Source organism: Schistocerca gregaria, chromosome 1, assembly GCF_023897955.1.
Source record: "Schistocerca gregaria isolate iqSchGreg1 chromosome 1, iqSchGreg1.2, whole genome shotgun sequence".
Classification (NCBI taxonomy): Eukaryota; Metazoa; Arthropoda; class Insecta; order Orthoptera; family Acrididae; genus Schistocerca; species Schistocerca gregaria.
The window spans coordinates 197,583,864-197,609,253 of NC_064920.1; the positions used below are offsets into that span (position 1 = coordinate 197,583,864).

General features: G+C 43.2%; 2 protein-coding genes across 6 annotated transcripts in view; one reads left to right on the forward strand and one right to left on the reverse strand.

Annotated features, from left to right (window-relative positions):
• LOC126336638 (organic cation transporter protein-like) overlaps positions 1-25,390 on the reverse strand; it is a 186,911-nt gene that overhangs the window by 148,212 nt on the left and 13,309 nt on the right. Inside the window, exon 1 of one of the 2 annotated variants that reach the window (XM_050000563.1) lies at positions 4,312-4,448. The exons of the other annotated variant lie outside the window; for it this stretch is intronic. The gene's annotated coding sequence lies outside the window, so the exon portion shown is untranslated. Of the gene's footprint in view, positions 1-4,311; positions 4,449-25,390 lie in introns of those variants that run through there. 2 annotated transcript variants of the gene reach the window in all.
• The window catches only part of LOC126336610 (organic cation transporter protein-like), a 366,616-nt gene that overhangs the window by 42,583 nt on the left and 298,643 nt on the right, over positions 1-25,390 (forward strand). The window lies entirely within an intron of this gene.

A 25,390-nucleotide genomic window follows, 5' to 3' on the forward strand; every position in this document is an offset into this window, starting at 1 on the left:
GTCAACATTCGTGCTGAACTATACGGGCCAGACACATTAAGGAGCGGTTTACTATCTTTGGCCCGAAAAAAGTATGTTATTTAAGAATTTTTTCTCGGGATATGTTATAGATATCAATGTCATATTTGGTCAAAATGTTCATTGATATTTCCTCTACAAACCGGAATTTTTTCGACCAGAAATGTCGAAGAGCAAAGGCGGAAGTGCCGTCGGAACGAAACAAACTTTCGATGTAGACCTCCACGCGCGGTACATCACAGGTCAGCCGGCTCGTCTGAAATCAAAATTGAGTTGACGTTAGCGAAGTATATGAAATTCTTTAGGAGTTGTACCACGCGTAAGTTACTTGGACCTGGAAACAAAATTGCGGACATTTGAAAAAAAGGGTTTCTTCATCGATTTTTCGACTTCGTCGGCCAAGTAAAAATATTTATAGTTGATGGATCGGAATAAAAGTGGTACAACTCCTAGGCAATTCAGTTAGTTTCGTCGGAAACAAAGAATCATGCCAATTGGTTCAGTAGATTTGAAGTTACCATACCACGCGCCACACCATTACACAACCTCCAACAGCTGAGGAGTCCCCTGCTGACAGGCAGGGCCCATGGATTCATGCGGTTGTCTCCATAACCGTAGACGTCATTCCGCTCGAAACAACTTGAAACGAGACTCTTTCGATCAGCCAACGCGTTTCCAGTGATCAACAGTCCAATGTTGGTGTTGACGGGCCCCAGGCAAAACGTAAATTTTTGTGTCGTGCAGTCATCAATGGTACACGATTGAGCCTTCGGGCCCGAAAGCCCCTTCGATGATGTTCCTTTGAATTGTTCGCACGCTGACATTTGTTGACGGCCCAGCATTGAAATCTGTAGCAGTTTGCGGAAGGGTTGCGTTTATGTCATGTTGAACGATTCTTTTCAGTCGTCGTTGGTCCCGTTCTTGCAGGATCTTTTTCCGGCCGCAGCGATGTAGGGGATTTGATGTTTTACCGAATTCCTGATATTCACGGTGTTCTCGTGAAGTGGTCGTACGGGAAAATCCCCACTTCATCGCTACCTCGGAGATGCTGTGTCCGATCGCTCGTGCGCCGACTGTAACACCACGTTCACACTTACTTAAATCTTTATAATCTGCCATTGTAGCAGCAGTAAGGTGTTGGCGAACGCAGCGCGGTATTCTGCCTGTTCACATATCTCTGTTTTTGAATACGCATGCTTATACCAGTTTTTTTGGCTCTTCAGTGTATTTTGCTGCCACTTGTTTCGTGTTCAAAACTTACTAAAAAATTTCGTAGGATGAGCCAGTTGATGTACCAACGTCATCAGCTACTTCTCCAATCGTGATTCGGTAATCATGCACAATCATTTCTTTCGTTTTTTTTCACGATTTTATCGGTTGATGGTGTTCTAGAGCGCCCAGGGCTTTCTTCAACGTCCCCATCGCCTTTTCTGAAACGCTTACACTACTTGGAAACCCTTTTTATACACAACAGACTCACTAAGAACATTATTTAACATATCCAACATTTATAACACTTGGCTGCGCTTTATTCGGTTCTTATAGTAAAATTTAATGCAAACTATCTGATCCAATTCTATACAAATAAACAATTGCTGACAGTACCAAAACACATATAACTTTTTTAACAAGTCACAAGAGACTATATGAATCGGGTGTGGATAACACTGCACACTGTTCAGACATCTTTACCAGCACAAAAATAAATAAAACGTCGAGCGAATGGAATTAATACACTGTGCGAAATTACAAAATTCCTCGTTTACCCTTGTGTATTTGCCATTCGATTTTATAGTCAAAGATGGAGAAGTTTCAAAATGGAGGCGGGGGAGGTTTTCTTGATCTGCATCTATCTTTATTAGGTATAACTCACGGTGGTCTGGTGTTTTCATTTTTCTTTTATCCGTAGGGTTTTGTCACATTTTCATCGTATGTTTCATTATCGCATGAGTGGTAGGCCTATTAGTCACTAATACCACAGTCCACCCCGGAGATTTTCTCCGCTCAAGGACTGGGTGTTGTGTTGTCCTAATCATCACTTCATTCGACCCGCAAGTCGCCGAAGTGGCGTCAAATCGAAAGATTTGCACCAGGCGAGCGGTCTACCCGACGGGAGGCCCTCGTCACACGCCATTTTTTTTTTTACTAGTACCACAGCTGTCTACGTGATGACGAAGGCTACAGAATTGGTCATGGCCGTTAAAGCTCAATGTTCCGTCGGCATGGAAATCGTTAGTGACGGTAGCAGCCGCTCGGGACACAAACAATATTATTGAGTCAATTGAATCAGATTAACTGAAATGAAATGAATAGGCTGATGTTTATGAAATCAGTGAAGATGTACTGAGTTGAAATGATATCAGTGAATACCGGTAAAATATTGAAGATCCATGTCAAAGAGGGACACATGCACGGATTACCTAGTTTTAGCGAGCATTCGCTTTAACTATTGGGCTGTCTAAACACTCCTCCACGTCTGGCTCAAACGTTTTTTGGTCATTAATATTTCCACCTATGATTTCCGTACACTACTAGCAGAGAGTTTACCAGGGGGTATGTGGGATGGATTTAGTGAAGGATCGTGAGTTACTCTGCCGTAAGCCATACATATCAATTGAATTAAACTCGCCGAAATGAAATGAATGAAATAAATATATTGATGGAGACGTAACAAATTGTGCCTGTTGAAAATTTTGTGCCAGTCCCGGTCAGGCATAAATTTTCATGTCACGACGTATTCGTAATCTTATTCATGTCAGGCGGTAGAATCTATTTAAAAGTACCTCAATATCTATACTCCACGAATAATTCCGGAATGCACGCAAGAGGGTACTTCCCACTGAAGCGTCCAGTATACGCACCATTCAAGAAAGAAGGGTGGAAAGACTGACTGCCTCTTAGTGAGCTGCAATTAACGTTGTCTTATCTTGCTGACGCATTTTGTGCCCCATGTTAGTCTAACCTGACGCTGTTCCCACATTCGCGAACAATATACCTGAGGGTAGTGTAAGCCCGATGCAAGCACCCTGTTTCGTAGACTAATTAATCATCATGTGATATTTTGGAACTACTGTTTCCGTTTTTAACCCTTTTTTATGAAATGAATACGGTTTCTGCGAACACTGCCATCGGTAGAACACCACATGTTTCTCTTTTCTTATGCTCCATTTATGTTCTGTCAGGCCATAATATGTACATCAACCTGTCGCTTTGTAAGTTTTAAATGAAGCGCTTGAAGATGAGCAATTACAGCAAAAGTACGATTTCTTGGCGTAAAATAGTGACGTAGAAAATCAGTCAAACCTGTACCACATTTTCTTGGAAATAAAGCAAGACTTAAGAAGGAGTACAGAAGCCGAAATATGTCTCGGCTTCAAAACGAAAGAGAAAAACTGAAAGTTTTGAGAAAGGCCGCGTTATATAAATCATTGTTCATAGACACATCTGTTCCCATGAGCTTGATCTTTTAGTCAGAAACCACTTTGTTTTAATGTTTAGCGAAGTAATCGGTTTTATATTTATCTATATGCAGAGCGCGTTTCCTGGTCCACTCAGCGGACTGTAAGTTTTTAAGTTTTTCATAGTAAGAAAGGATGTTTCGAATACATTTCGTCGTATGTTGCTTTATCCGCGAAATGTCGGATATGAAAATCAATACTGGTAAAAAATTATCATTAAAAATTTTTGCTTACTGTAACCATCCTACTCACAAATGGCTACATACATATCGGTCATATCACGAAAAAATATATAAATGAAGCATATGCGGAAAAAAATTTCGTATCCAATAATAGTACTACTGCAGACCCAAATTTAGCATACAGAAGACCAAATACAAAAATTATACTAACTGTGAACATCAGTGGTCTTAGCGTATGTTCCTGGATTTCGATGGTGATAATAATTATACTGACGATGTTGATTTCGTAGCGCTCAACGTCATGTTTATGAGCACCCTTGCTGAACATGAATGCATGCGTTTTTTGAACTGAGAAACAAATTCTTTCCTTACAAAAATTGTTGCTGTGATGGCTTGCCATAGAAATATGCTAGCAGCTATGTTTGACACTGTGCAGCAATGTGAACAATGGGCGGCCCCCTCTGAACCAGAGATGATGTTAGAACTGAACCCTCCCCAATGCGGTTAAACACTGTATCAGGTTAAACATTACATTATACTAGAGAACCTAAAACACGCATAGAAGGTTGTTTTTTAAATAGGCAATTAAAATTATGTATATAATTCAAAACAATACACATATTTTTAAAGGGATGAAAATATGCGTTGTTTACTTGCATGTCACGGCTGTCGCTCCAGAGTTTGCCCTTTGCGTTAACGCCATTCCTGCGAGGAAGGGGGACGGGATGTACTGTAATGCTATCAGTCCAGACTAATGCCATCACCATATCTGTGCTTTTCTGTTGTTTTTGTTGTTTTGATCGATTAAGCAGCTCTATTTAGTTTCATCTATGTCACCGACTCGTGTCAGAGATCTTAAAATAATGTCGATCGGAGAAAACTGCAGTAACTAGAAACGATTTACTTCTGTTCTGACTGTGGATCTGCATGGACGTAAAAACATAAAATACGCTCGGCATTATCAAAATCGCCCGTTTTCTGTACACGATATATATAAACAGTTCAAATATTCCCGGCTGCAAAAAGAAAGTGTAGACATCTTGCTGAGGTACATAACCAAGACGGTTGTATGTATTCAAATACCAAAAGTTGTGACCTGAGTTTTAGAAGATTTTCAGCTCCCACCGATTTCCACAAGCGAGTAACATTCATCTCCTCATAAGAAAAGAAAATATGAGTTGTTTTTGTCGACTCTGAGTAGCGGTTTAGGATGTGAAATCTCGCAGTTAAATACAATGGGGGTTTTGTTAACTTAAAATATTGCTTCGTGAAATGAGACTTAGCTGGATAAAAGCACAAAAATTTTTCTGCTGACAGCTGCGGATATACGGCACAGTCCGTTACTGATTCACACACTCCCCATATACAAACTGCCTGCACGCTCATTTTTGACATACCAGAGATGTCTCCGATTTTATGTGTGTGTGTGCGTGTGTGTGTGTGTGTGTGTGGGTGTGTGTAATGTTTTATTATGTATAGAAAAGATAATGAGTGGAGGAAAGAACAGAAGTAGAAGTTTGTTACTGACTCACATCTTCCCCAAACATGAATTTCCGTCACCCACACTTTCAACATACAGCGGATGCCTATGATTTCAATAGTGTAAACAATAATATATACGTTTTAATATTATAATAACAGTTGTGTACTAGAAAATGTAATCAGGGAAGGGAGGCAAAGAGCAGAATAAGAAGTAATTTAAAAATCATAATTGGGGAAAACAGGAGATGATGTGATAATAGATAATTTGACTTTTACTGACACCATCTAACACTGCAACGACGCAGATAAATTTGCTACATGAGACTGTTTCAAAAGCAGGCCGACATATAAATTTCCAAAAACAGAAGTATATGAGAGATGCGAAGGAAGCACTGAAATACAGTGAAACTAAGTGTAGAAAGACAAAAGGCTACAAAATTTGAATAACTAGGTGAAATAATACTATCAAATTATTTGGACAAAGAAGTGCCTTAGCAAGGGCAAGGAAAATGGAAATGCCTTTTCAATTGACAAAAAACTTGGACAACACGAAAATCACAACTCTGGCGCTGCGACACTCTCATTAAAACAGAATGCCTTTATGTTTCAGAATGTCTTTCGTTGAAAACAGCCAGACAATTAGTTGAAATAGAAGAGAAGAAAACGGAAGTAATCAGGAAAATCTTGGGACGGAATGTTATGGGGAATGGAAATCAAAATGTAATGAAGAAGTTTATGAACGAATAGAATGAATATTAGACACAATGAGGAAGTGAAGAGTTGTTTTCCATGGACATCTAAATATGCTAGAGGAAGAAACAATTTTTAACTTTTTGATAGAAACCCAAAGACATCCATGACGTGGCCTGAGGGAAATCGAAATAACTGAGGAAGAAATAGGAGAAAGAGAGAAATTCAGAGCAAAAGTATTAAGTTTCAGCGGCTTCTAGGAGTGAACAAAACAAACTCAGGCGCAAAATGGACAGACGAAATGTGACAAAACATAGGAAAGCATGAAAAACTACTGGAAGGAAAGAAAGGAGAAAAGAAAGAAGATATAAATTATTTCATGTGGTCGTCCGCAGACCAAATCAATATACAAAAATTTGTTTAGATTATTGCTTAGTACACACCTTTAACATAACATCTAAGATATAGAGTTCAGAGAAACGCACCCTTTGAAAAGCCTTCGTCCGATAATTTGAGAAGTACATTTGTCATACGGTTGATTTGTGAAGTACGATATAGCAGCAACAAACTATCACAACTTTGACTTCGTCGTAGATTGCGCTATAAGCCTGTACAATCGAAATGTGCACTTACCATTATCAGCATTTCACTTCGCACTACGATTGTGTGGATAGCTCTGCAAACTATGGCCATGCGAGTGTGTAAATGGGGTCGGAGGCGTGGGAGGGGGTATAGTGCGTCTTTCAATCGTTTACACCAGGGGTATGCAACCCGTGGCCCTTGGGCAGCATGCGACCCAAAACAAGTATCAATGCGGCCCATGAAGTGAGCATCTATCACACGAACGGTGAAAAATAATTTCCATACAATTCCGTTTGTGTAAAGTTATGAAAAATGGAACATTTTCAATTTGAAACTCCCGCCACACGATACTGTTCTCTCCCTCTCCTCACTCGTCTTCTTCCAGTGTGGCCCAGGTAGGCTAAAACGTTTACGCCTATATTCGAAAAAGTGATTCTTTGCTATTTGTATCTAATAAGCAGTGAGTATTTCTGTTTCTGTACCACATTTTGCAACGACCTGTGGTTTGCCGATTTCGCTTGCGGACGCGTCACATTTGCAGCAGCTATGGCCAGCCTACGAATGAACGTCTTTCCCTGTTTGGAATGTTTTTTACAGCGCGCCAGGCTGAAAGCCCATCTGCATACGCTGGTCCTCGAGCTATAAACAGGAAAGTGTACTGTGTGTGTTGAACGTAGCTTCTAATTTTCTAGAACCAGTAGCATATACGAGACTCATAGTTAGTAATCAGATGTTCTTTAGCAGGGGGGGGGGGGAGAGGGGTAGAGCGGGCTTAACGACCCTCCCCCCTCCATAACCCTCTCCTCCTCTGATCAGCCTTATTCGAGACACACATGACCAGCTTAACAAAATAAATAAATGAAGTAGAAGCGAGGAAACAGATATCCACACAAAAGTTTAAAATCTGTTCGCTAACAACACAAAAATTTAATAACCGCAATAGAGTTGCCCATCCGCTGCTTAAAACAGAGGGTATGTGTCCAGGGTGGAGCGCATCATACACTACTGATCATTAAAATTGCTACACCAAAAAGAAATGCATATGATAAACGGGTATTCACTGGACAAATATATTATACTATAACTGTCATGTGATTACACTTTCACGCAGCTTGGGTGCATAGATCCTGAGAAATCAGTACCCAGAACAACCATCTCTGGCCGTAAATAACGGCCTTGATACGCCTGGGCATTGAGTCAAACAGAGCTTGGGTGGCGTATACAGGTACAGCTGCCCATGCATCTTCAACACGATACCACAGTTCATCAACAGTAGTGACTGGCGTATTGTGACGAGCCAGTTGCTCGGCCACCATCGACCAGAAGTTTTCAATTGGTGAGAGATCTGGAGAATGTGCTGGCCAGGGCGGCAGTCGAACATTTTGTGCATCCTTAAAGGCCCGTACGGGACGTGCAACTTGCGGTCGTGCATTATCCTGCTGAAATGAAGGGTTTCGCAGGGATCGAACGAATGGTAGAGCCACGGGTCGTAACACGTCTGAAATGTAACGTCTACTGTTCAATGTGCCGTTAATGCGAACAAGAGGTGACCGAAACGTGTAACCAATGGCACCCCATACCATCACGCCGGGTGATACGCCAGTATGGCGATGACGAATACACGCTTCCAATGTGCATTCACCGCGATGTCGCCAAACGCGAATGCGCCCATCATGATGCTGTAAACAGAACCTGGATTCATCCGGAAAAAATGACGTTTTGCCATTCGTGCACCCAGGTACGTCGTTGAGTACACAATCGCAAGCGCTCCTGTCTGTGATGCAGCATCAAGGGTAACCGCAGCCATGGTCTCCGAGCTGATAGTGCATGCTGCTGCAAACGTCGTCGAACTGTTCGTGCACATGGTTGTTGTCTTGCAAACGTCCCCATCTGTTGACTCAGGAATCGAGACGTGGCTGCACGATCCGTTACAGCCATGCGGATAAGATGCCTGTCATCTCGACTGCTAGTGATACGAGGCCGTTGCGATCCAGCACGTCGTTCCGTATTACCCTCCTGAATCCACCGATTCCATATTCTGCTAACAGTCATTGGACCTCGACCAACGCGAGCAGCAATGTCGCGATACGATAAACAGCAATCGCGATTGGCTACAATCCGAGCTATATCAAATTCGGAAACGTGATAGTACGCATTTCGCCTCCTTACACGAGGCATCACATCAACGTTTCACCGGGAAACGCCGGTCAACTGCTGTTTGTTTATGAGAAATCGGTTGGAAACTTTCCTCATGTCACACTCAGTCCGGAACGGCGCGACTGCTACGGTCGCAGGTTCGAATCTTGCCTCGGGCATCGATGTGTGTGATGTCCTTAGGTTAGTTAGGTTTAAGTAGTTCTAAGTTCTAGGGGACTGATGACCACACCTGTTAAGTCCCATAGTGCTCAGAGCCATTTTTTCTCATGTCAGCATGTTGTAGGTGTCGCCACCGGCGCCAACCTTGTGCGAATGCTCTGAAAAGCTAATCTTTTGCATATCACAGCATCTTCTTCCTGTGGGTTAAATTTTGCGTCTGTAGCACGTCATCTTCGTGGTGTAGCAATTTTATTGGCCAGTAGTGTAAGTCTCTCTCTGTGCTGTTGTCAGTCTTCCGGATACTGCATATGGAAGTATTCTGTTTAGGCTGCACTGGCAGCGGAACTGAGGCGAATGCCTTCTCGGGGCCGGTGCCCTTCTAGTTGGTTTGTGGCTGGACGTTGCCCGCCGTGTTGCTCCCGCCCCGCTGCTAATAGGACACTAAGCTACTGTTTGGCCCCCTCGTTTCGTGTCGCCGTTATTTTCCGTAAGGTGCCGACGGAAAGTGCCGCCTCCACCCGGCGTTGCCTTTTGGAGGATTCTTCCGTTTGTCTTGCTTACAGTGATCAAGGGCCACGGCAAGCAGCTCAAGGGCAACGTACGGGACAGTACACATGTCCGTGTATACCCATAAAACTGTGCAGGCTAACGCGATTGTGTTCCGATCGGAAGGGGGGGGGGGAGGGACTGAAATTCAATCCGATGTACCTGTGAAGGTATCGAGACCAGAGCGTCAGTACTAGTTGTCTGCAAAGGTTTCAGACCTAGAAATCTTAGCTGAAACGATCCTAGGCTACTCGTCGTCTGGGTTGCGTAGTATCCTGCCGGCTCCAGCTCGTGTTGAAGTTAGGGTGTCTAGCTGATCCGTTCTAGGATGCAAAAATTTATTTGGATATTTATTTTGCTTCAGGGTTTACACAATAACATAGGTTGAGGAATAATGATTTATGGTCAAACATAAAGCAAGGATGTAATCAACCAGAAGATTGGTTTGAGCAGCACAGTACTCCGTCATGTGAACTGATTGCCACAATCAGTTCCAGGGGGACCTAAAGTTTAACTTGCTCTCCGCGCGTTGGTGCAACACAGCTGTTGCCGTTGTCCTCATCCGATGTGCGTCCATCTTCTTTGACGGAAAGAAAAATCTGTACTCAGGTTGAAATTAGGGAAATATGACGCAAGAAAGAAAAAAAATAAATATGTACTCAGAAGACTGGGAGGAGATGAAAACAAAATCACCCAAAACGGCCCATGAAATAGCCACTCAAAAGACACAAAAAGCATGGCGAGTGAACAGCGTGAAAAATCAGTACTGATCAGAAAACAAGCCTGGGATAAATGGTACTCCATCAAAAAAAGAGATGGCATTACCAGCTTCAAACAACTAGGGTGTGAACATCAAGGGCAGTCAAAAGGGAGTTTGGAAGAAACCTCTACCACTAATTGAGAAACACTCCTAAAGGGTAATACCAGAAGCTTCCATGAAGCATTTAAGCAAAGCCTCGAAACTTACATACCACCTAACACGTAATTCAAAAATGAAGATGGGAAATTGGCTCTAAACAACCAAGAAAACTGCGAAATATTAATAAGCTACTTCAAGAAACTGTTAAATTGTGAGGAACCAAAAGCAAAATTTCTGGAATAAAATCCAGGATGCTCTAACACAGACACAGTTCTCCCCGGCGTGGATGAAATCCGAACTATCATTTAAGATTGGACCGAGCGAGGTGGCTCAGTGGTTAGCATACTAGACTCGCATTCGGGAGGACGACGCTTCAATCCCGTCTCCAGCCATCCTGACTTAGGTTTTCCGTGATTTCCCCAAATCGTTTCAGGCAAATGCCGGGATGGTTCCTTTGCAAGGGCACGGCCGATTTCCTTCCCAATCCTTTCCTAACCCGAGCTTGCGACTCCGTCTCTAATGACCTCGTTGTCGACGGGACGTTAAACACTAACCACTACCACCATTTAAGATTGGAGAATGATGAGGCCCTGGGGAAAGATTCAGTGACTGCTGAAATCTGGAAAATGACGGGTGCTCGAGCAGTAAAGAAGTTACATGGAGTCTTTCGAAAAGTCTGTGAAACAGAAGACCGGTAAACAGCATTAATTCACTCAGTGCCCTTTAAACGATATAAAACTGACCCCAACAACTATAGACGAATTTTCCTCCCTCCAGTGACATGCGAAACACTTTCCAAAGCATTACAAAACAAGCTTCAAAGCAACCTGGATCAGCAGTTAAGAGAGTAACAAGGAGTTTTTTTTTCATGATTGCCAATGATTTGTTGTCAACTCCAATCTTTTTTAAGGTGTTGAATAGTTCTCCTTGTAACAAATTTTAAATCTGAAATTTATAATCAGCTGTAGAAGAATGAGATCTAAAAGCATCTGTCTTCAGAAAAGAAAATGATTCGATTGACAGGGAAACATTATTCCACACCTTAAAAAAGATTGAAGTTGACAACAAATCATTGGCAATCATGAAAAAAAAACCACCAAGAAATGCGAATTCCATAACAAAATTCTTAGGTTAAACACCCCAGGCTTTTAAGACCAAAATGGTGTAAGACAAGGAAATGAATTTACCCCATTGTTCTTCCATTGCGTAATAGACAATGTAATTATGGGATGGAGGAAAAGCCAATAAGAAGAAGGAATTTAAAATATCACAATCCGGAGAAAAGGAAATAATCTGAGTTTTGATTTTTTGGCTTTTGCAGATGATCTTGCCATCTTAGCTGAATCTACACAATATGCAACAATGCAAATAAATCTACAAGAGACAGCTTCAAACGCAGGTCTATGTATATCTCCTGAAAATCAGAGTATATGACAGATGCGAAGGAAACACCGAAATACATGGAAACTGTTTATGGAAGAATTAAAAAGACAACAAAATTTAAATATCTAGGTGAAGTAATTCAGCTAAATTCCTTATACCAAGAATCTAACTCATCAAGAACCAGAAAAATGGAGGTGGCTTTTCAAGTAACAAAAAACCTGTATAACAAGAATTCCATTTCAATAAATGCAAAACTGTGGCACTACAACACCGTTATTAAATCAGAATGCCTTTATGCTTCAGAATGCCTTTCGTTAAATATCGTTAAACAATTATGTGAAATAGAAAAGAAGGAAAGCAAAATAATCAATAAATTCTTCGGACCAAAATAAGAGAATGGGAAATGGACATTAAGAAGTAATCGAGAAATTTATGAAAAAATACAGCCAATATCAGACATAATGTGGAAGAGAATAGTTGTATTCGATGGACACCTAAGACGACAGGATGAAAAGAAGATGACAAAAATAATTTTTAACTTTTTGACAAAAACCGACAAACATCGACATTGACCAAAGAAATTTATTAAGCAGACCTGAGAGAAATGGAAATAACTGAGGAAGAAACAGGAGAAAGAAAAGAGTTCAGAAGTAAGGCAAACAATTTCAAGGGTATCCAGGGAAAAAACAAAGAAGAATACAGGCGCATTATGGACAGAAGAAAGAAGAGAAAACATAAGGAAAGAATGGAAAAATACTGGAAAGAAGGGAAGGAGAAAAGAAAGGAGACATAAGTTATTTCATATTGTTTTTACTAGGCCAAACCATTAAAAAAATTGTTTGTATACGGTCTTCGGCGAGGATTTCTCCCGTCGGTGCAGCCTTGCTTCTTATCGATTTCTAGTTCAATGCATCTAGCAAAATGACTACAGATTTGCGAGAATATTGAACAATGGCCACACTTTTCATATTATTATTACCACCTCTTCGTCCTTAGCAGTCATCTACTTGAAATAAGGCTAAAACGTTCTTCCTCATAAGTTGCAAACATAAGATATGAGAGTAAAATCTTGCAAAATCTGCCCATATGCACTAGTTCTCATTGTTGGCACCGTCGGTATTGCAATTATTGTTCTAAAAGTCTATTGAAAATAAATGTAAAACAAGTGAATGAAACTGAAGAACGTTTAGTGAATAGTCGCTTAGGGTGCTGAGCCCATCAGCGAAAGAATGTGAGCCTCTGTGACGCACACTGCGCACGAAATTGCTATTAGTCATTCAACTATAAAAATGACAAAAATAATTACAGAAAATCTATTTTCCGAATTTGTTTGTTCCCAAAATCCTTGACATTGTCAGACACTTCAGTTCAGCTGAAAGGTAGGTCTAATTACACAGCTGAGTGACAAGTGTTTAGTAACCAGTCATACATGTAGAACATATTTGTTGCGGCTGTTTACATGTAACATGAATGAATTTTCACTGTGCAGTGGACATTGCGTTAATTGAAATTCTGTGCCACATTAAAACTACGTCCCAAAACAGGACTCGAACACAGAACCTTTGCCACTCGTCCCACGCTAACACTTTCGTGTTCGTGAAATGTTGCTTACACCATTCCCACAAACTTCGTTATCGATGGTGTGGTCCGTTGCCTTGTTGAAGTTACGTGTAGTGTGCGAGGAGATGTATGAGTAGACAAGGAAACGGTTGTGGATGACCTTTTCCCACGCGTCTAGCGTCCAACGGCGGCACTGCAGTCCCGATGCTGATATCTGCCTGCTGTGATTTTTGGTTATCAGGAACGTAAGCACAGCGGACAAAATAATTGTCGCACCAAAGGAGACCTCACGCTGATACCTTGGAACACCGCTTGTAGCCTTGATATCGACCTCATCCCTGCGAGGAAGAGTGTTCAAAACTTACTAGAAAAGGGAAGTTGCCACTCGCCATATAGCGGAGATGCTGAGTCGCAGATAGGCACAAAAAAAAGACTTTCCAAATAAAGCTTTCGGCTCTTAAGGCATTCGTCAAAAATACACTCCTGGAAATGGAAAAAAGAACACATTGACACCGGTGTGTGAGACCCACCATACTTGCTCCGGACACTGCGAGAGGGCTGTACAAGCAATGATCACACGCACGGCACAGCGGACACACCAGGAACCGCGGTGTTGGCCGTCGAATGGCGCTAGCTGCGCAGCATTTGTGCACCGCCGCCGTCAGTGTCAGTCAGTTTGCCGTGGCATACGGAGCTCCATCGCAGTCCTTAACACTGGTAGCATGCCGCGACAGCGTGGACGTGAACCGTATGTGCAGTTGACGAACTTTGAGCGAGGGCGTATAGTGGGCATGCGGGAGGCTGGGTGGACGTACCGCCGAATTGCTCAACACGTGGGGCGTGAGGTCTCCACAGTACCTCGATGTTGTCGCCAGTGGTCGGCGGAAGGTGCACGTGCCCGTCGACCTGGGACCGGACCGCAGCGACGCACGGATGCACGCCAAGACCGTAGGATCCTACGCAGTGCCGTAGGGGACCGCACCGCCACTTCCCAGCAAATTAGGGACACTGTTGCTCCTGGGGTATCGGCGAGGACCATTCGCAACCGTCTCCATGAAGCTGGGCTACGGTCCCGCACACCGTTAGGCCGTCTTCCGCTCACGCCCCAACATCGTGCAGCCCGCCTCCAGTGGTGTCGCGACAGGCGTGAATGGAGGGACGAATGGAGACGTGTCGTCTTCAGCGATGAGAGTCGCTTCTGCCTTGGTGCCAATGATGGTCGTATGCGTGTTTGGCACCGTGCAGGTGAGCGCCACAATCAGGACTGCATACGACCGAGGCACAGAGGGCCAACACCCGGCATCATGGTGTGGGGAGCGATCTCCTACACTGGTCGTACACCTCTGGTGATCGTCGAGGGGACACTGAATAGTGCACGGTACATCCAAACCGTCATCGAACCCATCGTTCTACCATTCCTAGACCGGCAAGGGAACTTGCTGTTCCAACAGGACAATGCACGTCCGCATGTACCCCATGCCACCCAACGTGCTCTAGAAGGTGTAAGTCAACTACCCTGGCCAGCAAGATCTCCGGATCTGTCCCCCATTGAGCATGTTTGGGACTGGATGAAGCGTCGTCTCATGCGGTCTGCACGTCCAGCATGAACGCTGGTCCAACTGAAGCGCCAGGTGGAAATGGCATGGCAAGCCGTTCCACAGGACTACATCCAGCATCTCTACGATCGTCTCCATGGGAGAATAGCGGCCTGCATTGCTGCGAAAGGTGGATATACACTGTACTAGTGCCGACATTGTGCATGCTCTGTTGCCTGTGTCTATGTGCCTGTGGTTCTGTCAGTGTGATCATGTGATGTATCTGACCCCAGGAATGTGTCAATAAAGTTTCCCCTTCCTGGGACAATGAATAAACGGTGTTCTTATTTTAATTTCCAGGAGTGTAGATGACAGACCCCAGACAGACAAACTCACACACACACACACACTATATATATATATATATATATATATATATATATATATATATATATATATATATATCTGTGTGTGTGTGTGTGTGTGTGTGTGTGTGTGTGATTTATCTATTTTTGGCGAAGGCTTTGTGGACCAAAAGCTTTATTTGGAACAGTATTTTGTTCTGCCCCCCCATGAACCATGGACCTTGCCGTTGGTGGGGAGGCTTGCGTGCCTCAGCAATACAGATGGCCGTACCGTAGGTGCAACCACAACGGAGGGGTATCTGTTGAGAGGCCAGACAAACGTGTGGTTCCTGAAGAGGGGCAGCAGCCTTTTCAGTAGTTGCAGGGGCAACAGTCTGGATGATTGACTGATCTGGCCTTGCAACATTAACCAAAACGGCGTTGCTGTGCTGGTACTGCGAACGGCTGAAAGCAAGGGGAAACTACAGCCGTAATTTTTCCCGAGGACATGCAGCCTTACTGTATGATTAAATGATGATGGCATCCTCTTGGGTAAAATATTCCGGAGGTAAAATAGTCCCCCATTCGGATCTCCGGGCGGGGACTACTCAGGAGGATGTCGTTATCAGGAGAAAGAAAACTGGCGTTCTACGGATCGGAGCGTGGAATGTCAGATCCCTTAATCGGGCAGGTAGGTTAGAAAATTTAAAAAGGGAAATGGATAGGTTAAAGTTAGATATAGTGGGAATTAGTGAAGTTCGGTGGCAGGAGGAACAAGACTTCTGGTCAGGTGATTACAGGGTTATAAACACAAAATCAAATAGGGGTAATGCAGGAGTAGGTTTAATAATGAATAGGAAAATAGGAATGCGGGTAAGCTACTACAAACAGCATAGTGAACGCATTATTGTGGCCAAGATAGATACGAAGCCCACACCTACTACAGTAGTACAAGTTTATATGCCAACTAGCTCTGCAGATGACGAAGAAATTGAAGAAATGTACGATGAAATAAAAGAAATTATTCAGATAGTGAAGGGAGACGAAAATTTAATAGTAATGGGTGACTGGAATTCGAGTGTAGGAAAAGGGAGAGAAGGAAACATAGTAGGTGAATATGGATTGGGGCTAAGAAATGAAAGAGGAAGCCGCCTAGTAGAATTTTGTACAGAGCACAAATTAGTCATAGGTAACACTTGGTTTAAGAATCATGAAAGAAGGTTGTATACGTGGAAGAACCCTGGAGATACTAAAAGGTATCAGATAGATTATATAATGGTAAGACAGAGATTTAGGAACCAGGTTTTAAGTTGTAAGACATTTCCAGGGGCAGATGTGGACTCTGACCACAATCTATTGGTTATGACCTGTAGATTAAAACTGAAGAAACTGCAAAAATGTGGGAAATTAAGGAGATGGGACCTGGATAAACTGAAAGAACCAGAGGTTGTACAGAGTTTCAGGGAGAGCATAAGGGAACAATTGACAGGAATAGGGGAAAGAAATACAGTAGAAGAAGAATGGGTAGCTCTGAGGGATGAAGTAGTGAAGGCAGCAGAGGATAAAGTAGGTAAAAAGACGAGGGCTGCTAGAAATCCTTGGGTAACAGAAGAAATATTGAATTTAATTGATGAAAGGAGAAAATATAAAAATGCAGTAAATGAAGCAGGCAAAAAGGAATACAAACGTCTCAAAAATGAGATCGAGAGGAAGTGCAAAATGGCTAAACAGGGATGGCTAGAGGATAAATGTAAGGATGTAGAGGCTTATCTCACTAGGGGTAAGATAGATACTGCCTACAGGAAAATTAAAGAGACCTTTGGAGAGAAGAGAACCACGTGTATGAATATCAAGAGCTCAGATGGCAACCCAGTTCTAAGCAAAGAAGGGAAGGCAGAAAGGTGGAAGGAGTATATAGAAGGTTTATACAAGGGTGATGTACTTGAGGACAATATTATGGAAATGGAAGAGGATGTAGATGAAGACGAAATGGGTGATACGATATTGCGTGAAGAGTTTGACAGAGCACTGAAAGACCTGAGTCGGAACAAGGCCCCCGGAGTAGACAACATTCCATTAGAACTACTGACGGCCTTGGGAGAGCCAGTCATGACAAAACTCTACCAGCTGGTGAGCAAGATGTATGAGACAGGCCAAATACCCTCAGACTTCAAGAAGAATATAATAATTCCAATCCCAAAGAAAGCAAGTGCTGACAGATGTGAAAATTACCGAACTATCAGTTTAATAAGTCACAGGTGCAAAATACTAACGCGAATTCTTTACAGACGAATGGAAAAACTGGTAGATGCGGACCTCGGGGAGGATCAGTTTGGATTCCGTCGAAATGTTGGAACACGTGAGGCAATACTGACCTTACGACTTATCTTAGAAGAAAGATTAAGAAAAGGCAAACCTACGTTTCTAGCATTTGTAGACTTAGAGAAAGCTTTTGACAATGTTGACTGGAATACTCTTTTTCAAATTCTAAAGGTGGCAGGGGTAAAATACAGGGAGCGAAAGGCTATTTACAATTTGTACAGAAACCAGATGGCAGTCATAAGTGTCGAGGGGCATGAAAGGGAAGCAGTGGTTGGGAAAGGAGTGAGACAGGGTTGTAGCCTCTCACCGATGTTATTCAATCTGTATATTGAGCAAGCAGTAAAGAAACAAAAGAAAAATTTGGAGTAGGTATTAAAATTCATGGAGACGAAGTAAAAACTTTGAGGTTCGCCGATGACATTGTAATTCTGTCAGAGACGGCAAAGGACTTGGAAGAGCAGTTGAACGGAATGGACAGTGTCTTGAAAGGAGGATATAAGATGACCATCAACAAAAGCAAAACGAGGATAATGGAATGTAGTCAAATTAAATCGGGTGATGCTGAGGGAATTAGATTAGGAAATGAGACACTTAAAGTAGTAAAGGAGTTTTGCTATTTAGGAAGTAAAATAACTGATGATGGTCGAAGTAGAGAGGATATAAAATGTAGACTGGCAATGGCAAGGAAAGCGTTTCTGAAGAAGAGAAATTTGTTAACATCGAATATAGATTTAAGTGTCAGGAAGTCATTTCTGAAAATATTTGTTTGGAGTGTAGCCATGTATGGAAGTGAAACATGGACGATAACTAGTTTGGACAAGAAGAGAATAGAAGCTTTCGAAATGTGGTGCTACAGAAGAATACTGAAGATAAGGTGGATAGATCACGTAACTAATGAGGAGGTATTGAATAGGATTGGGGAGAAGAGAAGTTTGTGGCACAACTTGACTAGAAGAAGGGATCGGTTGGTAGGACATGTTTTGAGGCATCAAGGGATCACAAATTTAGCATTGGAGGGCAGTGTGGAGGGTAAAAATCGTAGAGGGAGACCGAGAGATGAGTACACTAAGCAGATTCAGAAGGATGTAGGTTGTAGTAGGTACTGGGAGATGAAGAAGCTTGCACAGGATAGAGTAGCATGGAGAGCTGCATCAAACCAGTCTCAGGACTGAAGACCACAACAACAACAACAACATTTTGTTCTGCCTATCTGCGACTCGGCATCTCCCTATATGGTGAGTGGCAACTTTCCTTAGCATAATATTGATACATTCCATCCTGAATTTTCCATTGTTTAGTTCAAAGTACTTGAGGTATCCCACAATCAACTAACGCCACACATCGATGATTAGATCTCGAAGAGATACTAAGTTGCTGAGACGATTACTGCTACCCCACACACTGGTCCTAATAGTACTAGACGTTGTTGTGGGATTAAGATTTGGTGGTTTAGTGGGAAGGACAAGGTGCGATAGGGTACGCAAGAATCAAACCAGGAAAAACTGCGTGCAGAGCTGTGAACAGATGTTGCATACTCACCATGAAGATGTAGAACAGAGATCACCACTTGGACGGGGAATGTTGAAATAAACATCTTGATTTAAATGGTCCAGTTACATTAATGTGTCCACCTCCTACATCCGACGTCAACGTGCAGCAACTATTTACAGATGGCAGGTGACAGTACTATAGTTGAGACGGCGTAAGCAGATCCCTGACAGCTCGTAGTGCTGTTGTCAGCTTTCAGCTGTGAAGCGCAAGGGCTGTAGACGAAAACAGTAGCCGTCTACATTGCTATGAAACCGCTCAGGCGTTGCCACAGTGACGTGTACAAATTCGCGTTCCGTTATTGGTCGAGGTAGCTCCGCGAAGCTGCCGCGCTCAGCCCACTGCAACGGTCAGGGATCAACTTAACGCTGACTCAACTACAGCGGACCATTGATCGTGACCGGGCCAAATATCTCACGAAATAAGCGTCAAACGAAAAAACTACAAACAACGAAAGTTGTCTAGCTTGAAGGGGGAAACCAGATGGAGTTATGGTTCGCCCGCTAGATGGCGCTGCCATAGGTCAAACGGTTATCAACTGCGTTTTTCTTTTTTAAATATGAATCCCCATTTTTTATTACATATTCGTGTAGTACGTAAAGAAATATGAATGTTTTAGTTGGACCACTTTTTTCGCTTTGTGACAGATGGCACTGTAATAGTCACAAACACACAGCTCACAATTTTAGACAAACAGTTAGTAGCAGGTAAGTTTTTTAAATTAAAATACAGAACGTAGGTACGTTTGAACATGGTTGTTCCAATGTGATACATGTGCCTTTGTGAACTTATCATTTCTGAGAACGCATGCTGTTACAGCGTGATTACCTATAAATACCACATTAACGCAACAAATGCTTAAAATGATGTCCGCCAACCTCAATGCATTTGGCAATACGTGTAACGACATTCCTCTCAACAGCGAGTTTCTCGCCTTCCGTAATGTTCGCACATTAATTGACAATGCGCTGACGCATGTTGTCAGGCGTTGTCGGTGGATCACGATAGCAAATATCCTTCAACATTCCCCACAGAAAGAAATCCGGGGACATCAGATCCGGTGAACGTGCGGGCCATGGTATGGTGCTTCGACGACCAATCCACCTGTCATGAAATATGTTAGCCGCGTGGGATTAGCCGAGCGGTCTGGGGCGCTACAGTCATGGACTGTGCGGCTGGTCCCGGCGGAGGTTCGAGTCCTGCCTCGGGCATGGGTGTGTGTGTCTTTGTCCTTAGGATAAGTTAGGTTAAGTAGTGTGTCACCTTAGAGAATGATGACCTTAGCAGTTAAGTCCCATGAGATTTCACACACATTTGAACATTTTTGCAATATGTTATTCAATACCGCTTCAACCGCACGCGAGCTATGTGCCGGACATTCATCATGTTGCAAGTACATCGCCATTCTGTCATGCAGTGAAACACCTTGTAATAACATCGGTAGAACATCACGTAAGAAAGCAGCATACATTGCACCATTTAGATTGCCATCGATAAAATGGGGGCCAATTATCCTTCCTCCCATAATGCCGCACCATACATTAACCTGCCAAGGTCGCCGATGTTCCACTTGTCACAGCCATCACGGATTTTCCGTTGCCCAATAGCGCAAATTACGCCAGTTTACGTTACCGCTGTTGGTGAATGGCGCTTCGTCACTAAATAGAACGCGTGCAAAAAATCTGTCATCGTCCAGTAATTTCTGTTGTGCCCAGTGGCAGAACTGTACGCGACGATCAAAGTCGTCGCCATGCAATTCCTAGTTCATAGAAATATGTTACGGGTGCAACCGATGTTGATGTAGCATTCTCAACACCGACGTTTTTGAGATTCCCGATTCTCGCGCAATTTGTATGCTACTAGAGTGTGAATTAGCGGGGACAGCAGCTAAAACACCTACTTGGTTCAAATGCCTCTGAGCGCTATGCGACTTATCTCCTGAGGTCATCAGTCGCCTAGAACTTAGAACTAATTAAACGTAACTGACATAAGGACATCACACACATCCATGCCCGAGGCAGGACTCGAACCTGCGACCGCAGCGGTCGCTCGGCTCCAGACTGTAGCGCCTAGAACCGCACGGCCTCTCCGGCCGGCACCTACTTGGGCATCATCATTTGTTGCAGGTCGTTGTTGACGTTTCACATGTGGCTGAACACTTCCTGTTTCCTTAAATAACGTAACTATCCGGCGAACGGTCCGGACACTTGGATGATGTCGTCCACGTTACCGTGAAGCATACATAGAAGACGCCCGTTGGGCATTTTGATCACAATAGCCATACATCAACTCGATATCGACCTTATCCGCAATTGGTAAACGGTCCATTTTAACACGGGTAATGTATCACGAAGCAAATACCGTCCGCACTAGCGGAATGTTATGTGATACCACGTACTTTTACGTTTGTGACTACTACAGCGCCATCTATCACAAAGCGAAAAAAGTGGTCCAACTAAAACATTCATATTTCTTTAAGCACTAAACGAATATGTAATAAAAATGGGGGTTCCTATGTTTAAAAAAAACGCTGTCGATGACCGTTTGCCCAATGGCAGCGCCATCTGGTTTCCCCCTTCAAGCTAGATGAGTTTCGTTCTTTGTAGTTTTTTCGTTTGATTCTTATTTCGTGAGATATTTGGCCCAGTTACTATCAATGGACCACCCTGTATAATCGGGGGACACGGAAAACAGTGCAGTTCTTGTCATAATGGGGATCCGGAGTGAGTTATCTGATGTGTAGAAGAGCATGATCATTAACTTTTTAATCAAGAGCGGAAGTATTTCCGTAACAGCTAAGTTTGTAAGCTGTTCACGTGCCGCCGTGGTTAAAATATACCGTACATGGCAAAAATGGGGCTATCCAGAACAGGCAACTGTGGTGTATCATGGGCCGTAGATGATAAGGGTGTACGACGGCAGCGGAGTGTGTACAGGCTGTAACGTCCCCTTAGAAAAATTAATGAATTACTGTGCTGATTAGCCTCTTACATTATTTGATTTCCGAACAGCTGAGCAGAGCTGAACGTACTCAGACACTCACTAAAGTGACACACAATATTTTTAGCGCAACGCAATCTCACTTTTAATAATCCCTACAAAAGAATGGCCCTGACTGACAGTAACCTATACGTTTCACAAATCACTTACCTCACAAAAATCTTCGTTACTCGAACTACTGCAATACGGCGAGCGCCACTACTGCCAGCTAAATAAAAGATCCGAACTACTACAGGCACTAACTACTGATAGGCATAGTTAGCAAATGAAAGATTTTGATAGAGAACAAGCAATGTCTTTACCTTAATAGTGTTAAAAAAATGGCTCTGAGCACTATGGGACTTAACATGTATGGTCATCAGTCCCCTAGAACTTAGAACTACTTAAACCTAACTAACTTAAGGACAGCACACAACACACAGCCATCACGAGGCAGAGAAAATCCCTGATCCCGCCGGGAATCGAACCCGGGAACCCGTGCGTGGGAAACGAGAACGCTACCGCACGACCACGAGATGCGGGCAATAGTGTTCAATAGTCATTATATACAGGGTGTCCCAGCTGTCTTGTCCACCCAACATATCTCTGGAACAATAACAGCTATTGGAAAACGACTTTGACCGGTATCAATGTAGGGCTGGGGGCCATAAATGCACATATTCGGAAACATTCTAAAACGAAAGCATATGTGTTTTTTAACACAAACTTATGTTTTAAAATGGACCTCCTATACTTTTTCTTCAGCAATCCATAGCATTACAAAGCACATACACAATGGCGTTGATTGCATCGCAATATTCCCATTATATCCCGAGATATTGAGACGCGAATTTGACGCTTGAAACACCCGACATGCGTTGCTAGCGCACGTCCTAAGGCTCAGGCGTGAACCCCATGCTGCCCGTAATCGCGATGTGATTGACATGTGTAATCACACTTCCATACTTACCAAGAGGTCTGAAACGAATAATACGGTTGCTGCACACAGAACAGTCAGTGATTTTCATACAGAGCGCTACGTGGCGTTACCAATATAAAAACCTAAACAGCCTACTTACAAGACAAATAGATACGCAACTATTGCCCCACTGACCATCCAGATGAACAATGGGGCCGCGGACAGTGACTCCTCAACGACAACTTAGAGAACGTTGCTGCATATGAGCTTCGGCAGTGTGCGTCTGGTTGACGCACTCATCCCGTCATTGTTGTGTTACATGGCTGCGGCGATACACCATCCTTGTACACACATTGGATACTCTGTGTTGATATACCAACATATTGGGCAATTCCATTCGCGGCACGGTCATGGGCACACCCGAACACGGTAGCTCCTGAAACTCCTGGCAGATTAAATCTGTGTGCCGGATCGAGAGTCGAACTCAGGACCTTTGCCTTTCGCGGGCAAGTGCCCTTTCACAGGAGAGCTTCTGTGAAGTTTGGAAAGTAGGAGATCAGGTACTGGCGGAAGTAAAGCTGTGAGGACGGGGCGTGAATCGTGCTTGGGTAGCTCAAATGGTAGAGCACTCGCCCGCGAAAGGCAAAGGTCCCGAGTCCGAGTCTCGCTCCGGAACACAGTTTTAATCTGCCAGGAAGTTTCATATCAGCGCACACTCCACTGCAGAGTGAAAATCTCATTCACGATAGCTCCTTTTTAATGTTCTGCCTCATCTCCACTTCGAGCCACCTGCGCTGACATAACAACCGACCGCTTTACTCCACTCCACGATATTCGCCAGCGACGAAGGATCACACGATTCCCTGGCGCTAGTTCTGAACTGTCCACCTCGTTCCAAAGCGAAGAAACAGTGGGTGACTAATATTTCGTCGGATGAGCTTAGATGTGTAGTGGAATTTCGCGCATCTCATAGCGCGGTTGTGGTTCTGGATAGTTTAGCTGACCGCCAATAGTCCAATCTCTTTGTAAATTCCCTTATTAATTCTGTTTTGAATGATCTTAAAAGTAAATGTTTTATGAAACAATTGCTTGCGTGTTGTCGAGCTGGAAAAAGCTAAAAGTTACCAAAACCTAATTATCTGTCACTTCGTATGATTTTTGGATAATATATGTATCTGGAGCAGTTGTAGTCAAACTTGTTTGCCCAAGAGGCAAAACTGACACTGTGGGGCGGACCTGGGGCAGCACATGTATCGATCTTCTTATTAATTGGTAACTTAACATAAATTAGCGTTTCATGAGCCCCTAATACACCAGCTACAGTAAGGGAGCGATCGTTGGCCGCCTGCCCCCAGTACCAATCGTTAAAACTCGACAACGTTCGGAACATTTCAGACTGCTGCCAACTTCAGTGACACCAAAGTTGTGACACTGTCATGTTGTTGTGCTGCCTCTCTGAGCGGACAATCAGTCGATCACGACCAGGAATTGCACTGATGTTTAAATGCATTACGCAATATGAGACACGATCACAATAGTTACTAAATGTTTTGAACGTAATGTTTCTTCTACATATTGCGTTGTATTAAAACTGACTTAATTTAACAACATATTCCTTGTTACAAATATGTACCGCGTCTGAAGATGAACGTCTCTTTAATGCACATTCACGAATTCGTGTTTCTTCCGCGTGAAAGTGTGTACTGTAGCGCTGATCGGCACATTTACATCTACATCTACGTGATTAATCTGCAATTCATGATAAAGTGCCTGGCAGAGGGTTCAATGAACCACCTTCAAGTTGTCTCTCTACCGTTCCACTCTCGAACTGCGCGCGGGAAAATCGAGCACTTAAATTTTTCTGTGCGACCCCTGATTTCTCTTAATTTTTCGTGATGATCATTTCTTCCTATGTAGGTGGGTGCTAACAGAACGTTTTCGCAATCGGGAGAGACAACTGGCGATTGAAATTTCATGAGAAGATACCCTCGCAACGAAAAACGCCTTTGTTTTAATGATTGTCACTCCAATTCACGTACCATGTCTGTGGCACTATCTCCCCTATTTTGCGATAATATAAAACGAGCTGCCCTTCTTTGTACTTTTTCGATGTCATTCGTCAGTCCCACTGATTCGGATCCCACACCGCACACCAATACTCCAGAACAGGGCGGGCAAGCGTGGTGTAAGCAGTCTCTTTCGTAGACCTGTTGCTCCTTCTAAGTGTTCTTGCAATAAATCGCAGTCTTTGGTTTGCTCTACCCACAACATTATCTATGTGATCGTTCCAATTTAGGTTATTTGTAGTTGTAATCCCTAAGTATTCAGTTGACTTTACATCCTTCAGATTTATGTGACTTATCGCGTAATCGAAATTTAGCGGATTTCTTTTAGTATTCGTACGAGTCCCGTACGCCCGAGTTGTCAGTAATGGAAGAAAAACCATAAAACATTCTGCCGTATACGTCCTCTAACCCCGCAGTGGCCACGGGCAACTTTGCTTAGCTCACGGCCAAAAGTAACAACGTCAGTTAAAATTAACCACATCTTAACGTGCTACTATCTCAATAAGTATTTTTGTTTTTTACTGAGCAGAAGAACAACATTCCTAAGAAGCTCTTAACGTCACTTGGCGTTTTTGGATTCGACTATTAGTTTCTAGATGCA